This window comes from Podarcis bocagei, assembly GCF_964188305.1.
Source record: "Podarcis bocagei genome assembly, chromosome: 10".
Lineage (NCBI taxonomy): Eukaryota > Metazoa > Chordata > Lepidosauria > Squamata > Lacertidae > Podarcis > Podarcis bocagei.
In genome coordinates this window covers 14490349-14502240 of record NC_138135.1, presented here as the reverse complement: position 1 = coordinate 14502240, position 11892 = coordinate 14490349, and the positions used below count along the sequence as shown (strand labels likewise).

The 11892-nt window shown below is 45.5% G+C and overlaps 1 long non-coding RNA gene across 1 annotated transcript; it reads left to right on the top strand.

Annotated features, from left to right (window-relative positions):
* Positions 1–10751: 10751 nt before the first annotated feature.
* Positions 10752–11841, top strand: LOC308596204. The gene is made up of 2 exons (XR_014012401.1): positions 10752–10820; positions 11610–11841. It is a non-coding gene; the product is annotated as an uncharacterized lncRNA (long non-coding RNA).
* The last annotated feature ends 51 nt before the right edge of the window (positions 11842–11892 follow it).

The following is an 11892-nucleotide window of genomic DNA, read 5'->3' as shown; positions in this document are numbered from 1 at the left end:
GGTTAAGAGCGATAGACTCGTAATCTGGTGAACCGGGTTCGCTTCCCCGCTCCTCCACATGCAGCTGCTGGGTGACCTTGGGCTAGTCATGCTCTCTGAAGTCTCTCAGCCCCACTCACCTCACAGAGTGTTTGTTGTGGGGCAGGAAGGGAAAGGAGAATGTTAGCCGCTTTGAGACTCCTTCGGGTAGTGATAAAGCGGGATATCAAATCCAAACCCTTCAAACTCTTCTTCTTCTTCTCCAGACAGGGTGACATTAGGGAAGGAATGCAAAACCAACGAAGAAGAATGATGTGTGGACAGTCCAGTATAAACCCACCACTAATGCACTATTGCAGAGCCCATGATTTGTTGCAGAATTCAGAATGGAGGAGAAATTCAGTTCACACTGACAGGCAAACCTACCAAATCTGCACTTTCCGAAACAGGACGAGAACTGAAATCCAGCCATGCTTAGAAATTCACATTTCTCCAAATTTTGCAGTGCAGTTCTCCAGCTAGGTAATATCCAGCTAAATGCATGCGCCAAGTTGGAGTATATAAATGCATGCATCCATGAAAATAAAAAGTGAGTTGTAGTAGGGGAAATTGCTTTGCAGCATTGCATACAAAAGTGAAATTCAGGAAATTTGCACTAAAGTACTGATGAATTTTCATGAAGAATATATATCTGTATCTATAACTATATCTCTATATATCTCTATAGATAGATAGATATAGATATATCAAACTTATGTGGATTTAAGACTGGAAAAATGAGAAACTGATAGAAACTGAAATGGTCAGATTCTCCCATCCCTATTCAGAATGCACATGGGGATATAGCAAGAGAAGATCAGAAAATATTCCTCTGCCACAGGAGCGGCAAGGATCCTAACTGCTAAAAACTGGAAAAAAGAAATTGTGCCAACAAAAAAGGAATGGTAAGACAAGCTGTTAGAGTATATTGAACTGGCTAGATTAACAGAGGCAATTGGAGATCACACTAGACAAGAGTTTCAAACAGCATGGGGGAAATGCAGAGAATACTTTACAAAACAGTGCCCTAAAATACATACCTGGACTTGTTTCGATTAATGTCTGCAGGAGACTTTGTGCATATTTAAGTTATAATTAGAAAAATCTTAATAATTATTCATAAAGGAAACAGTTTATAAGAAGTAAATAAGGAGTCCAGATCCAGGATAAAGGAAGTCTTTTAATTGGTTGTTTGTATTGTTGTATGTTAAGCTTGTTGTCTTTGTCCATGGAGTTTTCTTGGCAGGGATACTGGAGTGGCTTGCTGGTTCCTGCTCCAGGTGGATCATGTTTGGTCAAAACTCTCCAATATGACCTGTCCATCTTGGGTGGCCCTGCACGGCATAGCTCATAGCTTCTCTCAGTTATTCAGGCCCCTTAGCCTGACAGCACCTTAGGTGACAGCAGTCACGAAATTAAAAGGCGCCGGCTTCTTGGGAGAAGAGCAATGACAAATCTAGACAGCATCTTAAAAAGCAGAGACATCACCTTGCCAACAAAGGTCTGTATAGTTAAAGCTATGGTTTTCCCAGTAGTGATGTATGGAAGTGAGAGCTGGACCATAAAGAAGGCTGATCACCGAAGAATGGATGCTTTTGAATTATGTTGCTGGAGGAGACGCTTGAGAGTCCCATGGACTGCAAGAAGATCAAACCTATCCATTCTGAAGGAAACCAGCCCTGAGTGCTCACTGGAAGGACAGATCCTGAAGCTGAGGCTCCAATACTTTGGCCACCTCATGAGAAGAGAAGACTCCCTGGAAAAGACCCTGATGTTGAGAAAGATGGAGGGCACAAGGAGAAGGGGACGGCAGAGGACGAGATGGTTGGACAGTGTTCTCAAAGCTACCAGCATGAGTTTGACCAAACTGCGGGAGGCAGTGGAAGACAGGAGTGCCTGGCGTGCTCTGGTCCATGGGGTCACGAAGAGTCGGACACGACTAAATGACAACAACAACAACAAATGTTATGCTTATTGTATTTCTGTATTGGGGGGGTTATGTTATGTTGTAAATAAAATTGTCAATAAAATTTTAATTAAAAAATAACAGAACGCACATGGGGAGGGGGAGAAACCGCCCAGTTTGGAGGGGCCAGTTTCTTTATAGCTGGCAAACAGCTGTAAAGATTCAGTCCTCAAATAACTTTATCTATGGAGCTACTTTAGAACAAGCCTCTCAAGAACTGCAAACTTAGAGTAAAACTGCTCATGGCCCATGACAAAACAGCATAGAGAAAAGTGGATTCAAGAGACAATACTTATTTATTCTTCCTCAGAAAACCTGCAGTTCCTCCTTGAGAGCAGCCAGTATTTTTAAGAGCTGAAAAGCACTTTGGAAAGAAAATCTGGGCTCTAACAATCAGAATGGATGTACAATTTTCTTCTACTTCCAGCTGAGCCTCAAAACAGTCCTGTAAACTCCAGCTTCTGAATATAACCGTAAAGATGTATTGTGGTGATTAGGAATCTGCATAGTTACAAATAGGGCGCCTCGTTGAATTGAATAATTTCAGGTACTTTGTGATGGCAGAATCGACAACGCTAATGAGATTAGTAATGGGTCGAGAACAGAGGCTGAATGGACATCACATCTGCATAAGAACATTGTGATTCTATTTAGAATTGGAATTGCCTTGATGTTGCATGTAGGGCCCAATCCCCAGCAGCTCCAGGTACGGCTGGAGTGAAACTCCTGGAGAGGCGTAAGTCAACATGGTGTCTTTCAGATGCTGTTGGGACTATACAATTCCCAACAGCCCTGGCAAACATGGCCAATGGTCAGGAATTATAAGAGCTGTAGTCTCCAGCAACATCTGGGATGCCACAGTTTAGCTACCCTGATGTATAATAATAATAATAATAATAATAATAATAATAATAATAATAATAATAATAATAATTTATACCCTGCCCAGCCACTCTGGGCAGCTTCCAACACAATATTAAAATACAATAGTCTATTAAACATTAAAAGCTTCCCTAAACAGGGCTGCCTTCAGATGTTTTCTAAAAGTCTGGTAGTTGTTCTTCTCTTTGACATCTGGTGGGAGGGCGTTCCACAGGATGGGTGCCACTACCGAGAAGGCCCTCTACCTGGTTCCCTGTAACTTGGCATCTCATAGTGAGAGAACCGCCAGAAGGCCCTCAGCACTAGACCTCAGTGTCTGGGCAGAATGATGGGGGTGGAGACGCTCCTTCAGTTATACTGAGCTGAGGCCGTTTAGGGTTTTAAAAGTCAGCACCAACACTTTGAATTGTGCTTGGAAACGTACTGGGAGCCAGTGTAGGTCTTTCAAGACCGGTGTTATGTGGTCTCCGCGGCCACTCCCAGTCACCAGTCTAGCTGCTGCATTCTGGATTAGTTGTAGTTTCCAGGTCACCTTCAAAGGTAGCCCCACATAGAGCGCATTGCAGTAGTCCAAGCGGGAGATAACTAGAGCATGCACCCACTCTGGCGAGACAGTCTGCGGGCAGGTAGGGTCTCAGCCTGTGTACCAGATGGAGCTGGTAGACAGCTGCCCTGGACACAGAACTGACCTGTGCCTTAGACAAAACTGAGCTAAGTGGACCAATGATCTGGTACTATAAGGCAGCACCTTTTATCCCTGTGGGTTGGACCAACAGTCTATGTAACTCAGAGAAGAAGGGGCGGTGGCCTTCCACATCAAACTAGAATTGGGGAGATTCAGGTTTAAATCCCTTCCCAGTGATGGAGCTCTGTAAAGTTCCTTGCGTCAGACACCATCTCCCAGTCCTTATGTGTATATAATTTTTATTAAATTTTCTGTTTTACAATTTAGAATACTCATGTAAACAACCTTAAGAAATCAACGACTTCCCTTCTTCTCTTTCCATGGTTCATTTTGCATATCATAAATCCCTGCATATTTTACGTAAACTAAACCATTCAGTATTCCATTATTACATCCATCACAACTTATTTACACTGTTGGATTTATCTTAATGCTGCCAATGTTTTCAAGTGTACACAATTGCCCCCCCCCCCATATATTCAATAAACATTTTCCAATCTTCTTTAAATGTATGTTCTTCAGGTCCACAAACTGAGCATATTCCATCAGTTTAAATTGCCATTCTTCTTTAGTTGGGACCTCACTCATTTTCCATTTTTGAGCTAACGAAACAGGGGCCACACCACCATCTCCCAGTCCTAACCATCCTCGCAGAGTTGTTGCGAGGAAGAAATGAGCAGGGGAGCAATAGGTACACAATCCTGAGTTTCTTGGAGGAAGGGGTTGGATTAACAGCAGCAGCAGCAGCAACAACAACTTCTTGAATCACTCCCTGAAGTTGTGGCAATCACACAGGGTCCCTGGACGTTTAACGGTCTATTGATCCCTGCGCCACCACTGTGCTCGCTTCCCCGCTGCCACCAACCAGTTACTCTCGAGTAAAACACTGAGTCCACTCAGTTGTTAAAAGTGAACAAAAAAAAACAAGTTTATTTTACAAACATTAACAAGTTTATGGTTTCTCAGATAATATTTCTGTTAGTATCTTAACTTTAGTTTCTTTACCAGCCTATACCTTCCTAATACCTTCTGAATGATCATCTCAACTCCCCCAAAAAACCTCTGTGCTTAAACCTTATACACAGTTAACTCCGCCCATTGATTAGTCCTTTTACAATTAGTTAACCCTTTCCTTATGAACACAGTATGATGTCACACACCTAGGAGGGCAAACGCCACAGAAGTCATCCCAGCAATGCATATTCTGTGCTAGAACACTGCTCAAAAATGCTTGGATGAATTACAAGTGCACTGCCTCTGAGCACGTGTAGAGTGTTTGTCCCTCCTGAGTGAGCAACTGCAGATAGCCCTTGAAGAACAGGCTAGGCCACATGTCGGCATCTGTCTGTGTTGAGAGGCAATGGGGTACGCCTCGAGGGGTGAAGTCAAACCACTGCACTAGCAGTACGGAAGTGACCTCCCCAGGACAAAAGTTGGGACAGTGTGTATGGAGGTGTGTATGAAGTGACCCTCTCGGCCTCACTTATGTGGTCCAGAGGAAAGCAGCGCAATTGGTTTGGCACCAGCTTGGCTACAGCAGTTGCCGGAAGGAATCATAGAATCATAGAGTTGGAAGAGACCACAAGGGCCATCAAGTCCAACCCCCTGCCAAGCAGGAAACACCATCAGAGCACTCCTGACATATGGTTGTCAAGCCTCTGCTTAAAGACCTCCAAAGTAGGAGACTCCACCACACTCCTTGGCAGCAAATTCCACTGTCAAACAGCTCTTATTGTCAGGACGTTCTTCCTAATGTTTAGGTGGAATCTTCTTTCTTGTAGTTTGGCTCCATTGCTCCGTGTCCGCTTCTCTGGAGCAGCAGAAAACAACCTTTCTCCCTCCTCTATGTGACATCCTTTTATATATTTGAACATGGCTATCATATCACCCCTTAACCTACTCTTCTCCAGGCTAATGTACAAGACAACACCCACATCTCCAGGAGATGTACAAGACAACACCCACATCTTAGGGACTCCACTGAAGATTTGTGTAGGGTTTACTCCTGAGCCTTTTCTTCTCCTGAAGTTATCTGGTAAGGCAGTGGAGGTTTAGCATCAGAATTTCCCTTCTCCTAGATGGGCTCCCTCATTCCCTCTACAGCACCTGCAGAAACTGCCTTCTTGACCATTGTGCGATGGCCTGGGACTCAGGCTTGGACTCGGAACCAGAGGAGTCTCGGCCCGCACCGGATCCTCGTATCTGAACCGAGTCTGGGGCCTGATTCTGAAGAGCCCCAGTCTGCACAGGTTCCCCTGCAACAAGCACCAGCTGGGCCAAGTCAGGGGCCTGAGCCTGCCCTGGCTCCAGATGCAGAGATTACCTTGTTGTCCTCTACTGGGCAATAATGTGCAGCTGCTCCACTACCAGTTGGGTCAGGGGAGGCTGAGGCGGCCTCTGGGTCTAGTAACCCACCGACATCTCCCGAGCTGCAGAGACTCAGGTCTGAGAGAAGGAGAGACCTGAGTACTCGCAGGAGGAGTGTTCGCCTTCGGGCGAAACAGGGAGGTAAGTCACCGGGTGATCAGGACTAGCCGTTACCCTATCAGAGATAAAAGGCTGCCAGACCCCACCCCAGGTTGTGGGAGCAACATTGCTGCTTGCTGGAACCTGCCTGTTACCCTGTGCCTGACCTAGCCTGGTTTCCTGCCTTGGCCCTTTTGGACTGACTCCTCATGGAATCCTTGGATTTTGGGACCGGACCTGGACCACGTTGCTCAGGTTAACCCTGGGGCCCAGCACACATTGGACCCACTATTGGTCTTGTCCGCTCAATCTGCCGGAGCCTGTCTTCACATTCAAGGGAGGTCCCTAACTCCCTTAGGGTTTGAGACCTGGTTTAGCCAGCCAGTCAAAGCTATTCCCAGGATGTGGCCAAGGAGCCACATGAGATGCTGAGTGCAGGGTGGGGACCAATGGTGGAAAACCACCCCAGAAGGAGCACAATGTGTCCCCTACCAGAGGTTCTATCCCTCCCCTAACTCCCTATGCACCCTGTACAACACATCTACATCAGGCGATGCGCTATCCAGCAAACTGCTCCTCTTTTCAGAAAATTAGTGCTGTTGACAGAGCGATTCTATGTGTGTCCTATTGAGTCCAGTGGATTTGACCCCACTTAACAGATACAGCATTTCCACTTCAAAGAGCTTTGCCAAAACCAGCAGAACTACAAAGGCATCCAAAACTTGCTTAGCTCCCTCAGTTTTCAGCAGCACGCTTGGGTGGTCATTTCTTAGATTTAGAGTTTCTTTTCCAAGAGATGATTCAATAAATAGTATGAAATACTGGTCCTTCTCAGTCACACATAAGTGTTTCTAAATGAGGGTCTAAAGAGAGACTCATTGCAGCCGCTCCGATTCAGTAAGTTATGGTAAACCATTCTCCTCCTGTTTCCATCCTCGGAGGGTAAGGAATATTTAATCATTTGTAAGGTAACAGCAGGCACTGCACTGAAGTTCTCATTTTTCCAGCGCATCGTGATTGTATATGTTAGGAAATACTTTCCTACTCCATTTTCAGCAGTAAATTCCTTCAGATTCACTAAGCAGTGTTGTATATCTTTAAATCAACAAAATAAGCTGATTTGCTCTGTCTTACCCGGGTGGAAAATATCAGGCTCCGAGGCCGCAGATAGAGGACAGAGGAGTGTGTGAGTAGTTGCAATGTTTGGGAATTTTTACTTAAGAGAAAATATGAGCGAGAGGAGATATTATAGAGGTGTGTAGAATTATACATGGTGTAGGGAAAGCGGGTGGAGAGAATCATAGAATCATAGAGTTGGAAGAGACCACAAGGGCCATTGAGTTCAACTCCCTGCCAAGCAGGAAACACCATCAGAGCTCTCCTGACATATGGTTGTCAAGCCTCTGCTTAAAGACCTCCAAAGTAGGAGACTCCACCACACTCCTTGGCAGCAAATTCCACTGTCAAACAGCTCTTACTGTCAGGAAGTTCTTCCTAATGTTTAGGTGGAATCTTCTTTCTTGTAGTTTGGATCCATTGCTCCGTGTCCGCATCTCTGGAGCAGCAGAAAACATCCTTTCTCCCTCCTCTATATGACATCCTTTAATATATTTGAACATGGCTATCATATCACCCCTTAACCTCCTCTTCTCTAGGCTAAACATGCCCAGCTCCCTTAGCCATTCCTCATTAGGCATCGTTTCCAGGCCTTTGACCATTTTGGTTGCCCTCCTCTGGACACGTTCCAGTTTGTCAGTGTCCTTCTTGAACTGTGGTGCCCAGAACTGGACACAGTACTCCAGGTGAGGTCTGACCAGAGCAGAATACAGTGGCACTATTACTTCCCTTGATCTAGATGCTATACTCCTATTGATGCAGCCCAGAATTGCATTGGCTGTTTTAGCTGCCGCGTCACACTGTTGGCTCATGTCAAGTTTGTGGTCAACCAAGACTCCTAGATCCTTTTCACATGTACTGCTCTCAAGCCAGGTGTCACCCATCTTGTATTTGTGCCTCTCATTTTTTTTGCCCAAGTGCAATACTTTACATTTCTCCCCGTTAAAGTTCATCTTGTTTGTTTTGGCCCAATTCTCTAATCTGCCAAGGTCGTTTTGAAGTGTGATCCTGTCCTCTGGGGTGTTAGTCACCCCTCCCAGTTTGGTGTCATCTGCAAATTTGATCAGGATGCCCTTGAGTCCATCATCCAAGTCGTTGATAAAGATGTTGAAGAAGACCGGGCCCAAGACAGAACCCTGTGGCACCCCACTAGTCACTCTTCTCCAGGATGAAGAGGAACCATTGATGAGCACCCTAAAGAGAGAAGTTTTCTCTCATAATACTAGAAGCTATTGAAGCTAGAGTTGCCATATTCCCAAAAATGAAAATCTGGATAAAGTTGTTGAGCTTTAGAAATATCTCCCCCCCCCAAAAAAAAACCAACAACCCCAGACATATGGTTGCCCTGTTGAAGCTGAATGTGAGAAGATTCAGGAGAGATCTAAGAAAGTACTTATTCACACCGTGCATAATTAAACTACAGAATTTGCTCCCATGAGATGTAATGGTGGCCGCTAATGTGGATGGCTTTAAATGGCGATTAAAGGTAAAGGAACCCCTGCCCATTAGCTCCAATCGTGGCCGACTCTGGGGTTGTGGCGCTCATCTCGCTTTATTGGCCGAGGGAGCCGGCGTACAGCTTCCGGGTCATGTGGCCAGCATGACTAAGTCGCTTCTGGTGAACCAGAGCAGCGCACAGAAACGCCGTTTACCTTCCCGCCACAGTGGTACCTATTTATCTACTTGCACTTTGACGTGCTTTCGAACTGCTAGGTTGGCAGGAGCAGGGACTGAGCAACGGCAGCTCACCCCATCGTGGGGATTCCAACCGCCAACCTTCTGATCGGCAAGTCCTAGGCTCTGTGGTTTAACCCACAGCACCACCCATGTCCCAAAAGGCGATTAGACACTTGTAAAATACATATGTAACACACAATAGGTTTAACAGATTAAGGGCCATGAAAACTAAGCTATTGGGATGAGGTTGTTAAAGTAACAGTGACATAGCCTGTGTTCTTGAAGGACTGCCAGACATCTTTAGTGGCTTTCTGAGGAGAGTTGGATACTTAGTGAGAGGAAGTAACCAAGTGCGGGAGAGTGGCCCAGTTACCAACTGGGTGGCAGGGAGTGACTGAGTGGCCGCGGACCAACCAGGAGTGGCCAACTGGTGGTCCAGCTGAGAGACGGACCTACTGAGCAGTGGAACAACTGAGGGAATGAACAGTGGCCTGAGCAAGCAACAAAACTACTCACCCAGTGAGCTGGCAGAACGACAGACCGAATGACCAAGTGACCAAGTACCAACCAAGCGGTCGGTGTAGCAAATGGCAGAATGACTGACCCAGCGAGCAGCAGACTGGCCAGGCAGTGGAGTGACCAACTGGATGGCCGAATGAGCAGTAGGGTGACCGACCAACTAAGGTCCGATTCACCAAGTGGCTGACTGGCCAAGTGAATTGCCGAGCAAGTGAGAGAGGGGTGGAGCGACTGACCAAGTGAGCAGTGGACTGACTGAGCAGCAGTGTAACTGACCAGTTAACTGACCAACTGACTGGGCAGCCAGTTGAGCAGCAGAGTAACAACACCAGCTGGTGCTATTCCATGCTCCCCCTCTCTTTTGAGGTAAAGTACATTGTAGTTCTGAAATTAAGAAAATTACTCACAAAGAATTAACACAAAAAGCCACATTTCTCTAATCATGTAAATGTGGCTTTCTTCCCCAGGGTCTTTATTTCAAAGATGAATAAAAAAAACTATAGAAACTTCAAGTTTTAAAAAGCTCTCTCTCTTCTGGTAATGAGCACAGTTACTAAAGGGTGTGCAATGATTCTGAGGCATAATAGATGTCCTACTCCATTTGTGTAGGCTTCAGTTGGGTGTCACTGATAATTCAGAAGGTCCCTGAGAGATAGGGAGAACATGTTCTTACCTTCTTTTCACATCACTTGGGATGCAGAGGCAAGACATCCAAACTGAGAACGTACAGTTAAATTGTGTAATACTACTACCCAGGCTCAGCATTTAGAGAACCGAAGGCTGACATTTTAGAACATGGCAACACGAAGCATCACTGTACTTACCTCCTTTTACCATACGAGAACAAAATACCCATCACCTGCAGGGAATGAGCATGGAGTTACTTGACCATTTGTGGTTGTTGATCACTGTAGCTCATGAACGTTCTTAGAAGAGTAGGAATCCTGATCAATCAATACATCTAGCCGGTGGTATAATGGTCTTGGGTTGAGGCAGGTCAAAGACTGCACTATATTTGCAGCAGGATCTCTGCAGGGTCACTGCCTCCATTGTCCCAGACCTGCCTTGTTGTTTAGTCGTTTAGTCGTGTCTGACTCTTCGTGACCCCTGGATCAGAGCAGGCCAGGCACTCCTGTCTTCCACTGCCTCCCACAGTTTGGTCAAACTCATGCTGGTAGCTTCAAGAACACTGTCCGACCATCTCGTCCTCTGCCGTCCCCTTCTCCTTGTGCCCTCCATCTTTGCCAACATCAGGGTCTTTTCCAGGGAGTCTTCTCTTCTCATGAGGTGGCCAAAGTATTGGAGCCTCAGCTTCAGGATCTGTCCTAGTGTGCTATGAAGCTAAGAATTTGAGAACACTGAGAACACAAGGTGTTTCTGTTCCAGAAGAATGGTGCGAAAGTTCTGTTACATGCAATGTGACTTCATGGAAAACACAACTTGAAGTCCCTCCCAAATGAGATATTGGAGCTCTCCAACTCATTTGCCCATGTAGGTGCATAGAAAACAGTAGAAAGGCAACACATGGAGTTCTGCAATTCACTCCCAATTATTATTTATTGTATAATTATAAGATTATTGTATAATGTTGAGATCCAGCTCCGAGGGCCTTCTGGTGGTTCCCTCACTGCAAGAAGTGAGGTTACAGGGAACCAGGCAGAGGGTCTTCTTGGTAGTAGCACCCGTCCTGTGGAATGCCCTTCTGTCAGATGTTAAGGAGATAAGCAACTATCTGACTTTCTGTCAGATGTTAAGGAGATAAGCAACTATCTGACTTTTAGAAGACGTCTGAAGGCAGCCTTGTGTAGGGAAGTTTTTAATTTCGATGTTTTACTGTGGTTTTATAACTGGGCAAAATTTGTCACTTGTCCCACAGATCAGCCTCCATACCTGAGCACTGGAAAATAGTCAATTAGCACCAATTTTCAAAAAAGGATCTGGGGCGGATTCTGTTCATCACAGGCCGGTTAGCTTAATGTCTGTCTCAGGAAAACTGGTAGGAAGTATTGTTGAAGAGAAAATAAGGAAGCAAATTGGGGAGAGGCAATTAGTCCTTTTTATTATTCCTAAGCGCTCTGAAGCATTTCACTTCTCAGAGTCATTGAGCTAATACTCTGGGGGATTTTGTCTGCGTATAAATCAAATGACATACGGCTGCGGTAGAAAGGTTCTCACCCACCACAGAAGAGGGCAGGTCGCCAACTCCCTTTGACGACAGCTCGGTGGGATTGCTGTGGAGCAAATGTCTTGAGGATTGAAGGCTAAATCTTATCTCCTCAGAGACGTGGTGGGAAGCACTCACAGCCGGACAATACCAAGGGTTGGCCCTGGTCATCTGGGCTAGACTGTACAGTGGGACATCCTTCATTTAGGAAGATAAAGAAAGCTTTCCCATGACCTACAGGCAACAGTGTGAGACGGAGTGGCAGATGTTTCATATTAAAGAAGTTGGACAACTGATGTCAACAGCCACAAAATCTCTGCTTCAAAATAAATAAAGTAGGATGCTACATGCTGCTGTGTGTGGGAGAGAGAGGTTACATGCTATGAAAAATCATGAGAT